The 15,163-nt window shown below is 39.3% G+C and overlaps 1 long non-coding RNA gene across 5 annotated transcripts in view; it reads right to left on the bottom strand.

Moving 5' to 3' along the window:
* The window catches only part of LOC139083837 (uncharacterized), a 189,447-nt gene that overhangs the window by 71,461 nt on the left and 102,823 nt on the right, over window positions 1–15,163 (bottom strand). For 3 of the 5 annotated variants that reach the window (XR_011540812.1, XR_011540814.1, XR_011540816.1), the window contains 3 exons: window positions 8,447–8,582; window positions 6,167–6,352; window positions 786–851 (listed from right to left, as the gene is read on the bottom strand). This is a non-coding gene — a long non-coding RNA (uncharacterized lncRNA). Of the gene's footprint in view, window positions 1–785; window positions 852–1,229; window positions 1,380–6,166; window positions 6,353–8,446; window positions 8,583–15,163 lie in introns of all 5 variants that reach the window. The other 2 variants (XR_011540815.1, XR_011540813.1) reach the window with 2 other exon arrangements.

Genomic DNA, 15,163 nt, shown 5'->3' with positions numbered 1-15,163 from the left:
CTAAATATAATAAAATCTGGATAAATGTTGTATTTTATGTATTGAGAGAATAAGATTATGACCATTAACAATTTTTTTAAAAAAATTGACAAAGACTCTCATTATAATATTGTCCTTTCCACTATCTCTTCAAATGTGTCCAATGTCTGTCTTCCCCATTAGATGGTAAGGTCCATGAAAGGAAGGACCGTGTGGCTGTAGCCACAGAGCCTAGCACAGTGCCTGGTAGAGTAGGGACTCAGCTAGTATTGCTAATGAATGATACTTGAATGAATGGATAAAGCTCATTTCTGTCCCATCTTGGTACTTATACTTCCTAGTGTGAATGCTGTATAGCTTAATTTCTAATTTGTAGAATCACAATGGAAGAAACTGATTTATACTCATCCACAAATTTGTTCCTTTCAGAATATAATGAAAGGGACAATGGCAGTGATAGGAGCCATCCAAATTGATGTACTGCCCATGTTTACAGACATTGGATTCTTTGCACTCATCCATATCTTAAGCAAAGGAGAAAAAAAGTAGTGACTAACAAGGTACTTTTTTTAAACACAAAGGTAAATTATGACTACTTCAGTGTCTAATCAATAAAATATCTAAAATTACAGTACAATATTACAATGCAATACAAGAATGCAATTGGTATCTAAGTAAAAAGACAAAAAAGTTGATTTCAATTTTCTAAGATAGATGTGGAGAAATAAGAACGGCTGGAGAAAGGGCAAGGAAGAGGCTGGTTGAGAACATCAAGAAATGCTTATAATCCAGCTCAGGCCACTCACCAACTGTTGAATCATCAGGTCCCACAATGATTCCACTCCCACAGGAACAGGTCTGGCAGAAGCCTTCTGTGGTAGAGATGCATACTCGTTAATAGATGGACCAATGGCAAGTAGCTACAGGATCCTGCCTGAGCATTGTTTGGTGACCAAATTGCCACATCCTGCACATATCAGGAGGTGATGAACAAGACAAGCCCAGAAACCAGAGAAAGTTAATGTCTCCCAGAGCTATTGTGCCTACTATTTGGGCAGCTTTGATTCATAACATAGTTCAGAAGAAAATAACTGCTTACCTCCTGAGATAAAATAATTTTAATGAACATTTTAGTTAGACTTACACTTAAATTAAATTGTTTTATTTTCTTGAAGGCCTACAATCTTACTTATTTCATAGCCAGTCTGCACCTGGAATGGCCCAAGGAGAAATGCACATGATAAACATACCATTGGGTTCAGTGGGGCACAGCTCACAGGGATCTCCCTAACCTCCTCCCTTCAAGGCACAGAAACATTCCTTTTTAGAGTGATTTCTGGATTTGGGTGGTGAAGACTTTCTTTCTTCAAACTTCGCATAACAGTAGCTCATTCACAAATCTGCAGCATAAATTCAAAAGACCCTTCAGTTGCTTTCCTACTAAATCATTATTTTATAATAGTGAATAAGGAACAATCCATCCTGTTAAATATGTTCTCTGCTCATTACTATAGTAATACTCCTTAAGTGATTATAATAGTAACTGAGCTCAGATCTTTAAAGTCACAAGCAACTTTTGTAATGACATCCAATGAACAAATCTTTGTGACTTTAATCTTATTATTTCTCATTTTAACCAATTTTCTAAAATCACCTGATGTGAATAATAAAACCTAACACTAAGATAGCTTAAGGGACTTATGGGACAACATCGAGCAGACTAACATTTCCATTATAGGGGGCCCAGAAGGAGAACAGAGAGAGAGAAAGGGGGAGAAAACTTATTTGAAGAAATAATGGCTGAAAACTTCTCTAATCTGGGGAAGGAAATAGACATCTAGATCCAGGAAGCCCAGAGAGTTCCAAATTAGATGGACCCAAAGAGACCCACATGAAGACACATTATAATTAAAATGTCAAAAGTTAAAGACAAAGAGGGAATCTTAAAAGCAGCAAGAGAAAAACAACTTGTTATGTATAAGGGAACCCTTACAAGATTATCAGTAGATTTTTCACAGAAACTTTGCAGGCCAGAAGGGACTGGCACAATATATTCAAAGTGTTGAAAGAAAAAACTTCCAACCAAGAATACTTTACCTGAAAAAGTTATGATTCAGAATTGAAGGAAAGAGAAGCAAAAAGCTAAAGGAGTTCATCACCGCTAAACCAGCCTTACAAGAAATGTTAAAGGGACTTCCTTAAGCTGAAAAGAAAAGGCATTGATTAGTAACAAAAAAACACATGAAAAAATAAATCTCACTGGTAAAGATCCTGGATTAATCACATATAAAGCTAGTATGAAGGTTAAAAGACAAAAGTAGTAAAAATAACTATAACTACAATAATTAGTTAAGCAAGCTAAAAAGATGTAAAATACGACATCAAAAGCATAAAATGTGTGGAAAAGAGAGTACAAATGTAGAGTTTTAGAATGCATTCCAACCTAGGTTGTTATCAAGTTAAAATAAACTATTATAAATATAGGTCGTTATATGAAATCCTCATGATAACCACAAAGCAAAAACTTATAGTAGATACACAAAAGACAATGAGAAAGGAATCTAAGTAAACCACTAAAAGTCATTAAACCACAAAGGAAGAAGGAAAGAGAAGGAAAGAACAGAGAGGAACTATAAAACAGCCAGAAAACAATGAACAAAATGGCAATAAGTAAATACCTATCAATAATTACTTTAAATGTAAGTGGACTAAATTCAGTAATAAAAGGAAATAGAAAGGCTGAGTGGATTAAAAAAAAGACCTATTTTACGTGCTGCTTATAAGAGACTCACTTCAGATATAAGGACACACACACACACTGAAAGTGAAGGGATGGAAAAAGATGTTCCAAGCAAATAGAAATCAAAAGAAAGCTGGGATAGCTATACTTATCTCAGACAAAATAGACTTTAAAACAAAGACTGTAATAAGAGACAAAGAAGGGCATCATATAATAATGAAGGGGTCACTCCAACAAGAGGATCTAATACTTATAAATATGTAGGCATCCAACATAGGAACACCCAAATATTTAAAGGAAGTATTAACAGACCTAAAGGAAGAAATATACAGCAATACAATAATAGCAGGAGACTTTAATACCACACTTAAATCAATGGATAGATAATCCAAACAGAAAATTAATAAGGAAACATTGGCCTTAAATGACAGATTAGACCAGGTGGAATTAACAGATATATACAGAACATTTTGGCCAAAAGCAGCAGAATACACATTCCTCTCAAGTGCACATGGAATATTTTCCAGATGACATCATATGGTAGGCCACAAAACAAGTCTAAAACATTTAAGAAGACTGGTATCACATCAAGCATCTTTTTTGACCACAATATTATGAAACTAGAAATCAGAAATCAATTACAAGAAGAAAATTGGAAAATTCACAAATATGAGGGGATTAAACAGCACGCTACTGAACAACAAACAGGTCAATGAAGAAATCAAAAGAGAAATAAAAGGGGCCAGCCCTGTGGCCTAGTGGTTAAGTTTGGCAAATTCCGCTTCAGTGGCCCAGGTTCAGTTCCTGGGCATGGACCTACACCCCTCATCAGCACCTATGCTGTGGCAGTGACCCACATAAAAAATAGAGGAAGATTGGCACAGATGTTAGCTCAGGGCAAATCTTCCTTAGCCAAAAAAAGAGAGAGAGAGAGAGAGAAATAGAAACTACCTTGAGACAAATTAAAATGGCAATATAACACACCAAAAGCAGTTTTAAGAGGGAAGTTAGTAGCAATTAATACCTACCTTAATAAACAAGAAAAATATGAAATAAATACCCTAACTTTACACCTTGAGGAGCTAGAAAAAGAAGAACAAATGAAGCCCAAACTTAGTAGAAGGAAGGAAATAACAAAGACCAGAGTGGATGAATGAAATAGAGACTAAAAAGACAATAGAAAAGATCAATGAAACTAAGAGCTTGTTCTTTGAAGAGATAAACAAAAATTGACAAACCTTTAGCTAGATTCACCAAGAAAAAAGAGAGAAAGCTCAAATAAATAAAATCAGAAATGAAAGGGAGCCATTACGACTGAAATCACAGAAAGACAAAGAATTATAAAGACTACTATAAAAAATTATATGCCAACAAATTGGACAACCTATATAAATTTCTAGAAACATACAAACTTTCAAGACTGAATTATGAAGAAGTAGAAAATCTGGATAGACAAATTCCTAGTAAGGAGATTGAATCAGTAATCAAACACCTCCCAATAAACAAAAGTTCAGGACTAGACAGCTTCACTGGTAAGTTCTACCAAACGTTCAAAGAAGAATTAGTACTAATCCTTCTGAAACTGTTCCAAAAAATAAAAGAGGAGGGAACACTTCAAAACTCATTTTAAAAAGCCAGCATTACTCTGATACCAACATCAGACAAGGACACCATAAGAAAAGAAAGTTGCAGGCCAATATCTGTGATGAACACAGATGCAAAAATCCTCAACAAATATTAGCAAACCAAATTCAACAATACAATAAACATATCATACACACGAACAAGTGGAAAATTTATTCCAGGGATGAAGGATTGTTAAACATCTGCAAGTTAATTCATGTAATATACCACATTAACAAAATGAAAGATAAAAATCATATGATCATCTCAACAGATTCAGAAAAAACATTTGGAAAAATTCAACATCCATTTATGGTAAAAACTCTCAACAAAGTGGGTATAGAGGGATTCTAGTTTAATATAATAGAGGCCATATATGACAAGCCCACAGCTAACATCATACTCAATGGTGAAAAGCTGAAAGCTTTTCCTCTAAGATCAGGAACAGGACAAGGATGTCCACTCTCGCAACCTTTATTCAACGTAGTATTGGAAGTCCTAGCCAGAGCAATTAGGCCAAACAAAAAAAAAGAGAGAGAGAGAAAGAAAGAAAAGGCCTCCAAATTGGAAAGGAAAAAGTAAAACTGTAACTATTTGCATATGACATGATATTATATATAGGAAACCCTAAAGATCCTATCAAAAAAACTGTTAGAATTAATAAATGAATTCAGTAAAATCACAGGATACAAAATCAATATACAAGAATCTATTGTGTTTCTATACATCAATGCAAAATACCAGAAAGAGAAATTAGGAAAACAATCCCATTTAAAATCACATCAAAAAGAATAAAATATCTGGGAATAAATTTCACCAGGGAGATTAAAGACCTACACATTGAAAACTATGAGACATTGCTGAAAGAAACTGAAGAAGACACAAATAAATGGAAAGATATCATGAATTGGAGACATTAATACTGTTAAAATGGCCATAGTACCCAAAGCCATCTACAGATTCAATATAAACTCTATCAATATTCTGGTGGTATTTTTCACAGGAATAGAATGAAGAATCTTAAACTTCGTGTGGAACCACAAAAGACCCCAAATAACTAAACAACCATGAGAAAGAAGAGTGAAACTGAAAGCATTATATTCTCTGATTCAAACTATGTTACAAAACTATAGTAATCCAAACAGCATGGTATTACCATTAACACAGAGGCATAGATCAATGGAACATAATAGAGAGCCCAGAATAAACTCACACATATATGGCCAATTAATTTATGACTAAGAAGCCAAGAATATACAAAGGTGTAAGGACAGTCCCTTCAATAAATGGTGTTGGGAAAACTGGACAACCACATGCAAAAGAATGAACATTTGAGACCATGAATTGATTGAATGGCCACTAGTTACACAGCCTTGTTTTGCTGGAACACCTTTCTGGAGGGAGAGGCCTGGGGCTGATTAGAAGAGACGCTCAAAAGGAGGGAGTTGGCAGTGGTTTCTGCTTACGCACAGGGATATGACTTGGATCTTCCTCTGTATTGTTTAAGGAAAGAAATGCTTACAGTTTTTCATGTGGAATTGTGCTATATCACTTTTTACTGAGTTTATTTTCTTTACTATCAAACTTAAGATTCTAACCTATTTCTGACAGATGCAACTTGTCTTTCCTGCAAATCTTGATAATAAATGTTGGAGGATCAATTATCATGCTGTGGTTACAGGTGAACAGACTCAGGAGTGTCTCAATTTAAAAAAAGTCAGCACCAGCCCTCAGCTGCCACTCTACTCCTGGTTTAACAGACCCAGGAAGCTCATTGGCACCAGCCAATCAGGACCTCAACTCTGACCAATCATGTTCTCTCACCTTCTACTTAACTGAGTCTTCCACAGCCTGTCGGTCCTTAAGCGGCTGATTGAAGTGAGAGTTGAGCCCAAGTAGTTGGATAGAGATGGGGAACTATCTGGTAGTTTCTCCTTTCTGTCAGTATCCGTTTCTCTCTGCTTTTCTGTTTCTGCCTCTTTTGAGAGACAGGAATTTCCTGCTGCTTGGCTGTGGGAAAGACAGGCAAAATGAATAAAGCCCCTAGATTTAGTCCCTTTTCCTTTCATCTCACTCATAATTATAAAATATGCCCCAAAAGTCAAAATTTGGGCAATAAACTCAACATTCTTTCCTTTCACTAATGAAAAAGTGGAACTTGATGTTGACTTGAGAGAAACGCTTTGGGCTGATGGAAACAATCTCTTCAGGTAGAGCTCACGCCTCCTATCCTCTATTCCTTTACTCGGCTTGTTGTGGCTGTTGGAAAACCTAGGACTGAGAATAACTCTTAAAGATGATGCTAGCTAAGGGCCTGGGGTGGGAGCGTGAACCCTGCTCTCATTAGGAAGTGAACTTGTAATTCTTGGACTTAGTGTCTTTTACATCGGAAGGCTACAAGAAGGACCTTCTTGGGTGGGCTCAAGCTTCAGTTCCAACTTTAGCATAATCTCTTCTTAAAACTAGCCTCACCATCCTTGATAGGAAGGGTGATGGGATACTTTCTTTCCTATTCCGACTCAAGCATCCCACGTCAGAGGGAACTTATCTATGTGTACAGTCCCTTGTCCTCCTGGTGCCTTCCTTAGGCTTACTTATAGCTACCTTCTGCTCCAAAGCCATCCAAACCTTCTTTCAGGAAGGACTCAGAATGTTTACTCCAGTTTGTAGGACACTTGCCTTGTCTGAGATCCATTTTTCACAGAGTTTCTTTTCAGGAAACTAGGGCCCTTGGCCTAACTTAACTTTCCTGATCTTTTCCAGCCTTCCCCTTAATGAACCTCTTTTTTCCATAGCTTGAAATTTGGGAGACATTTTGGTGTTCACTTAGGTTCTGATTCCATTCGTCATGCTGGAATTTGGGGGACAGGCCCAAGGCTAAACAGTGACTTTCACTGGGGCATAGAATATAGTGTCCATAATGTCCTCATATTCTTACTGTTCAGCTCCCTTTCCTTTGCCTTTCAAGTCACAACTTGATTATTTTGTCCTCATAGGAAAAGCCTATGTTATCCCTCTTATTGTGTACTTCCTTGGCCCCTATCTGCTCCAGTCCTTGGGATTATTTTTTGAAAATGAACTAATGAATGAAGTGAGCTATTTCAAATCGAAGGAACCACCTTACAATTTAACTAAACTGAAGGTCAGCTTCATGAATGAGCAGCCTGTGAAGTTGCACAGGGCCTTGCAATCAGAAGAAGGCCCTGTTTGTGGTTTAATGTTCTGTTGTCTGTCTTGAAATTCTTAATTTTTGAACAAGAGGTCGCCATTTTCATTTTGCACTGGACCCTGCCAACTATGCAGCCAGTCCTAAATATATGCTTGTCAAAACCAGGGTTATAACACCAATAGCCCTCACCCCATAAGGGCTACAATGGGGACTCCTGTCTGCTGGAACAGGGTGGAATCGATTTCCAAAAATGACTCTGTTGAGAATGAGGCAGGAGACTCAATTTGCAAGCAAATGGTAGAGTGTAAGTGGGTCCTGGCTTCGTGGATGGAGGAAATATATTAGAACTTAGACATGCAAAGATTTGGGAGGGGAAGTAGTTGTTGGAGAACTTATCTGAGTTCCTAACTTAGTTCCACACCTCCCAGAGTGAAATAAGGTCAGAAATAAGATGTCACAAAGTACGTCTATCTACTCATATGCTTTCTTTTAGATAGAGAGAGCCCCTGCCTCTGCTATAAGGTACCCAGAAACTAGAGGTATCATGACTACCTTGTGGAGTTATTGTGAGGTTGATTTAAACAATAACATAATAGCTATATAATAGTCAAGCTAAGATATGCTATGTTTTAGAACAGTAATGTGCTTTGTTAAGCATTTTGTATGCATCACGCCGCTTAATCCTTACAACAACCAAAAAGTAGGCCCAATCACACCTCCATATTAGCATTGAGAAAAATAAGGCTAGAGAGGTTAAGTAACTTAATTTATGTAACATAGTTAAAGGTAGTAGACCTCAAATGCAAACTGAGCTTATAACTCTAAACCCATGTCCTTAACAACTGTACCATGTCATGATATGAATATTAACTATCAATCACATGGGCTAGAAGATCTTATTGCTACTACTGGGAGGGGACAGAAATCCCACTCACCTGCTAATCACTCCATGGAAAGAATGAGGCAGAGACTGAACAATCAAGCAGCAAGTGCTCCTTACAGAAACCCGTCATTATGCTCTCATAGAGGATACAGGTAGACTCCCCCAGGGAAAGTTTGCGTAAATAGCAGCTAAGAAAGAGGAACAGAATGGCATTCAATTAACTCCTAATTTGCTGTTGCAATTTCTCCTGTGTTCAGTCCTCTCTAGAATTTGTCAAGGGATCAGGTTGCTTCAAGCCTGCTTAAGTACTAACAAGAATGCCTTCTCCAGGAGTTCGCAGACAGTCTGTTCTTCCCTTAAAAGGCATGGGGTTGTTACCAGGCAAAGTTCCTGCTTTTTTTTTTCCCCAAGACTTCATAATTTTGGAGCAGTTTTAGGTTTACAACAAAATTGAGAGGGAGGTACAGAGATTTCCTAAATGCCCCCTGCCCCCACGCATGCATTGCCTCCCCCATTATCAATATTATTCAGAAAAATGGTACTTTTTTTTTTGTATGCTTTTTGGTGAGGAAGATTGGCCCTGAGTGAACATCTGCTGCCAATCTTCCTCTTTTTTTTTTTCCTCCCCAAAGCCCCAGTACATAGTTGTATATCCTAGTTGTAAGTCATTCTAGTTCTATGTGGGTTGCTGCCACAGCATGGCTTGATGGATGGTGTGTAGGTCCGCACCCAGGATCCGACTGGTGATCCCAGGCCACCAAAGTGGAGTGCACAAACTTAACCACTTGGCCTCAGGGCCAGCCCCCAAAATGGATTTTTTTTAACGTGGCTGAACCTATATTGACACATCCTAATCACCCAAAGCTCATTGTTTACCTTAGGGTTCACTCTTGGTGGTTTATATTATGAGTTTGGACAAATACATAATGACACATATCTATCATTGTAGCTTCATACAGAGTATTTCCACTACACTAAAAATCTTCTGTGCTCTGAGTTCCTCTGCTTTTAATGGAGGTTTTCCAGCCCTCAATCTTGACCAGGTAAAGCACAGTGTGTTGAGGAGTAATGCAGCTTTATTGTTCCTCTCAGTGTGAAGTTATCAAACCCCGTGGAAGTCTAGGGAGAGGACACAGGCTTGGTTCTACAAGGGAGAATTGGTTTGTCTTCTCTCTTCCATACCTTGGAGCAAATCTGCTGGGACACCTGGGAAAGCTATGTCACTTCCTGGGGATCCATAAAGAAAGGATGGTCTGGACACGATGTGTTTAGTTGAGTCAGATGTGGGGGAGTTCACCAAATACAGAAAAATCATGTTCTGTACCTGTACACGCTGTCCTCCCTCAGCTCAGTGCTCTGTGGTCATGATCCAAGGTGCAGCCTTACCCTCTCCCAAGTTCATTCCCTGTCCCATCAGGCTATCGCTTTCTCTTGCCTACCTTGTGCCTGCTAACTCCAGTTCCTCATGCTTTCCTTTTGGCATCCTCCCCGTTCTTCTTTTCAAAGTAACTCTCCAGATTGTTAATCTTATCAGAGAACACTCTCCCTACTTCTATGCCTCACCAGGAAGCTGGTTTCCCCTGACAATATTTTCCTTTTGGCCCTTTCAATGTCTACAGCTTCAATTTCTGTACTCCCTGTGTCTTGGGACCTGTCCTCCTGGGATCTCACTGTGACTTCCAGACTGTTGCCTTCTACATTCCTTCACCCTCACATTCCCCCAGCCAATGAGTTCCCTCCACATTCTTGTTCCAAGTCCCCTGTTGACCTCCAGGTGGCTCCCCACGTGCATTCAGGAAGTACATCCTTGGCACAATCTTTTTCTCCATCATACTACGTAATATCATTGTTCAACTGGATGAGCTCAGTGATGTCCAAGTTCCTGCTTATGGGCTGGAAATGTATGAGGTGTGTAAGAATCACCCAGGAAAGCTGTTAAAATACAGAATCTCTTATTCACCCCAAGCATCCTGAAAGAATATCCTGGGACGGAGGTTTGAAAGGGGTTTCTCAGGTAATTCTGACCCACACTAGACTGAGCTCTTCAAGGGCAGAAACACTACTTTACTCACCTTCATTTCTCCAAGGGCAGGGCACAATTCTATTGCATAGCAGGGACTCATCACATGTGTTTGTACTCAGCTGAGTTGACTAAATGAATGTTGCAGCCAGAAGAACCCTAGGCTCACAGTCCACTGATTTTGTTTTTCCCCTCCTCATTTAAGAAACCTAGTACCATGACCACAACCTGTATCTTTTCATCCCTGGAAAATAGTCCATCTTTAAATTCTTCAGTTAAAAAATTCTACTTACTAGACCTTTCTCCCTAGCTTTGCTCAACAATCATCTTGGAGGCCCTTAAACTGCACTTGGTTCAGACTCATTGATTCCTGATCTAATCCTGGCCTCCCATGGAGAGACTTCATTGTACCTGTAATGGAGTGAGCTGTGTTGCTCTGGACCCAAGATTCTGAGCACCCGAAGATAGGCCTGGTGAGATAGAGGGTTTCATTAAAGAGTCATGGCAGATACTATCAGCTAACAAAGCAGGCTTTCCAATAACATTTACCATATTGGTCCTGTTCATATAATATCTGCCTCAGTTTCCCCTTTTGGTATGAAAGGCTTGTTCTAGACCCTTGCCCACCCTTATGGATATTTTTGCTTCATGTCCCACAGCCAGCCTATGTAACAGGATTAGTTCATAGAAGTAGAAGTATTATTTAAGAAAGCAAAGATAAGCCAAGCAGGTAAAAATTATAAGAAAGAATTTCAATTTAGAGTAAGGTAGAACTTTCTGACAACTGGAACTGTCCAACAATGAAATGGACTGTAACAAGGAACAGCATTTCTACGCACAATGGCCAATTTAAGAAAAATATTTATGAGTTGTATATTCAAACTGAAATTAAATCAGCTGTATTGATTCCTATAGGAGGATTAAAAGAACATACTGTGCGCCCACGTGTATGCAAATACAGCAATGTATACCTCTTACCATTTAGCTACTATTTTAGTGAATAGAAGACATAAGTGAAAAAATTACCAATGCTTTTTAGCCGTAAAAATGCTAATATCTGAAAACATCTGGTTCATTTGCTGAACAGATACATTTATAATTTCTCTTTTTCAAGGACCCATTAAAGTAAAGGCAAAGGCAAAAATCCTATGGTTATCAAAGGGAATGAGGTAAGGGTGATCCCAACAAGAGATTTCCACCAATTGCTGGAGAGTGGACAGTGGCTGGTAGAGTCTTAACTGATGAGGCCGAGCACAAGATGCCACCTCCTGGACCCTCCATACAGGTAGAAGCACTGCTGGAAGGAGGCAGCAGGTCTACCTGGCAGTGACCAAGACAGACTAAATGTTCCCCTCAACTTGACTAAATTTTAGATAGGTTTCTTCCTGACTATAGGCCCCTATCCCTTTTCTTAGAGTATTTACTTAGAAAACTTGCCACTGTAAATTTTTTTCTTGCCTCTTAAAATGTAAATCTTCCCCAGGCCTCTTACTAGTTTTACAACCCAGGAATTCTTTCTCAAGGACCTGGAGCCCATCCCTTTGAAATGTAATCTTCAAGGAAGGTACAGACCCTCTCTCTATCTCCACAGGAGGGAGCCTAACTTAATAAAGATAAGTACCAGTTAGCAAACATTGATGGCCTAGTCACATTGACCAACCTTCTCCTTAATATCCTCCAATAATTTTCCGTTAACTCACCCCAGTATTGAAAAACTCTCCTGCCTTTTGTCTCAATGGTGTTGAGTTCAATCTTTCACCCCTACTATAATAGTCGTGATCCCTATTGCAAAAGTCTTCCTTGCCTGTTTAACTCCATCTGTTGCAATTTCTTTTGATGGGAGGGGGGTGCAGCAGAACTTTAATAAGCACCCCCTGCGTCTATCCTGGATCTCCCCCTCCTGATGGAGTGCTGGATCAGAAGATGAGTCATGTATACCTGAACACTGCTTTAGCCTCCAGTTTCCCAGAAAGGTGCTCTTCCTGAGCTGTGCTCTGCTACCAGGGCTGTTCCCGCGCCCTCCAAGTCGTCCTGCTCATCCCTCTCTTGGCTCCTCCCTTCCCACTGTGGGATCCAACCCTGACCTTGGTACCCACCAGCCCCAGTCTATCCTGCCCTGAAAAATCTACCTGCCTTGGAATTAGGAATTCTAGAATGGCCCCTCTCTACTTCTAAGTATTTGCCCCAGAAGCTCTTTTGCAAACATCTGCACACTTGCAAGTATTGAAAAGCTGTGTTTGAAATCGTATTTAGCCATATAGCAACATTAGTAGGTCTATTGCCCTTAAAGTAGAAGATATTATAGAAGAGATTCTTTCACTAAGCAGGAAGCTGGCCTAGGATAACTTTAAAATCATCTCCTATCATAGGTTAGCACAGTGCCTAGTACCTAACAATGCATCATTTGGTAGAAATGGAAATGTGTTATAAATATTATGAAGTTGAGATTGCTAGCTGTGTGTAAAATTCATTTTGTTTCTTCCAATGAGAGCAGGTACATACCTGCCCAGCTAGTTGACATTTCATACTCTCCCATGCAGTTGGATGTCAACTCTGACTAAATTCTCACCAAAGGATTGTGAGTCAAAGGATATAAGATGTTGATGTGCCTCTTCCACATGCCTTTTCCCCTGTCCTCTGGCTCCACTCAGTTTCAACCATGCATTAGGGGTTGGAAGAGCAATACAAAAATGCTCTAGGGATTGGCTCAACAATATGATGAAAAGAACCTAGGTCCCAGGATGACCACAAGGAAGAGAACCTCCCCATCAGCTTGGACTGCTCATTTCAGAACTAGTACAGCATAAAGAAATGCATTTCTGTATGCTTGAAGCCACTGTATTTTAGTCTCTCTAAAATAGCAGTTCAACTTTCAACCAAATAATTACAGAAATATTTGTGGATTTTCCAAGCCTGGTTCTATAGCAGTGACGATGATGCGGAACAGCTGCTCAGCCTTTCCTTGGTGAACTTGCAGTTTAAAAGAATGATGAAAAATAACACTAATTGAGGACCTACTATGTACACTCTGCTGGGTGCAGTCACTGAAGCCAGTTGGAGTGGATGGAAGCACAGCTTGTGTTCTTTCCAGGGTTCCTAAGTCTTTGGGAATGCTGTGTTATTTTGTTTGCGAGGTGAACTGGGTAGGCTTTTCTAAAGGGAGGCGATTGGATCCTTTTAAAAAGGATGAAGTGAGGCAATTGAAGGATAATTGCCGCCTGAAGGCAAATCGATAGAGCTGTGAAAAATCAGGACGCTCAGCTCAACTCTCCTCTCTCGCATTCCCATGGGCACCGCAAACCAGGAACTCCAACCGAATGAAAATTTGACTTGGTTCATTTTCACTTTGGGAATATTTTCAAATACTTAGCATATAAGCTCAGTAACTAGTCCAGGTATTTTATTAAAGGGAGAAAATGCAGAGATCTAGCCACTAATATTTCCTTGCTGGATTAACAACTTAAATGTCAAGATAAATTTCAAGATCTCTTAAGGGAAAGAATTAATTAGGAAGACAAAGCATAACATTTGACTCAGTAGCTACAACAAATAATAAAAATACACTTCAGTTAAACAAAGGCTAATTAAGTGTAGATATTTATAAACAATTGTTTGAGAATGGGAAACTTTTCTCTTTTACTCATGTAATTATTTTTGTTTTTCTCCAAATGTCGTTTGGAATTCCTTTTGATATTGGCTTAATGATTTCCCAGTTGTTTAGTACTTTTAGAAAGAATAGATGCAGTCTCACCAAGAGGAGGAGGTCATTTTTGGTAGGATGTGAAGGAAAAGATCTCCCCACTGTGGTCCCGCCACCTCTGAATGGAATGGGCCTGACAGGCCTGGATGCTCATCTCCTACTCCCACCACTTGCTCACCATGGGGCCTTCAGCAAGTCACTTGATCCTTGTCAGATGGTAAATTGCCTCACTCATAAAAATGGTGATTATTTTGCACCAATGTTACCAAGACTGAGAGGTTTGTAAAACCAAGATGCATAGCACCTGACATGTAGTAGGTGCTCAATAAAAGTTTGCTGGCTTGCCTTCCTTTCTTCTCCCTTTATTCTTTCCCTCCTCACCCTTGAGGTCATCTTTTTAAACATAAATATTGTCATGCTAGCTTACACATTAAGCTCATTCACGCCTAATGTTGTTTGCCCCTGACCAGAGAGAGGTGGGGCCACGTTAGGTTTGGAGGAAGAGATAGAGAAAGAGAACTGAGTTGAAAAGGGGGCTCAGAATGCAATTTATTGAATAATAATTGTGCTGAGAATATTGGCATCTAGGAGAAAAATAAAGGCCTGTGCTCCCTGCCACTCTCCTAACTCCTGTAGGTGTGGGTCACCATTAGGAGTAAGGATTTGTCAGGTTGAAGGGCAATGATTAGGTGATAGTGCTAGGATGGCATCTGCCTCTGAGATACTCCGTCTTACTTGGACCAAAAAAGACATGAAAATTTCTTTCCTATTCTTTTTCTTCCTTCCAGGTAAGGCAAAGACATGCAAATGGTAGCCAGGGATACTGGAAGCAACTTTGTGACCTTTCCACTTCATTCTTATTATACTTCCACAATGCTCCTCTCCTAGGACTTCTCTTGTAAGTGGGTATGGTCCTGGGAAAACTTCCTCTCTCAAGGTTTCTCTGTCTTGGTCCTTTTCTCTGCTGCTGTGGGTATCTGTGTTCTAGATTTGTCTTTCTCTCAGGAAATGATGAAATCTCAGATTTGAGCGTGATGTTAGAATGAGTA

This window comes from Equus przewalskii, chromosome 6 (assembly GCF_037783145.1).
Source record: "Equus przewalskii isolate Varuska chromosome 6, EquPr2, whole genome shotgun sequence".
In the NCBI taxonomy this organism is placed as follows: Eukaryota; Metazoa; Chordata; class Mammalia; order Perissodactyla; family Equidae; genus Equus; species Equus przewalskii.
This window is presented reverse-complemented; position numbering and strand designations above follow the sequence as displayed.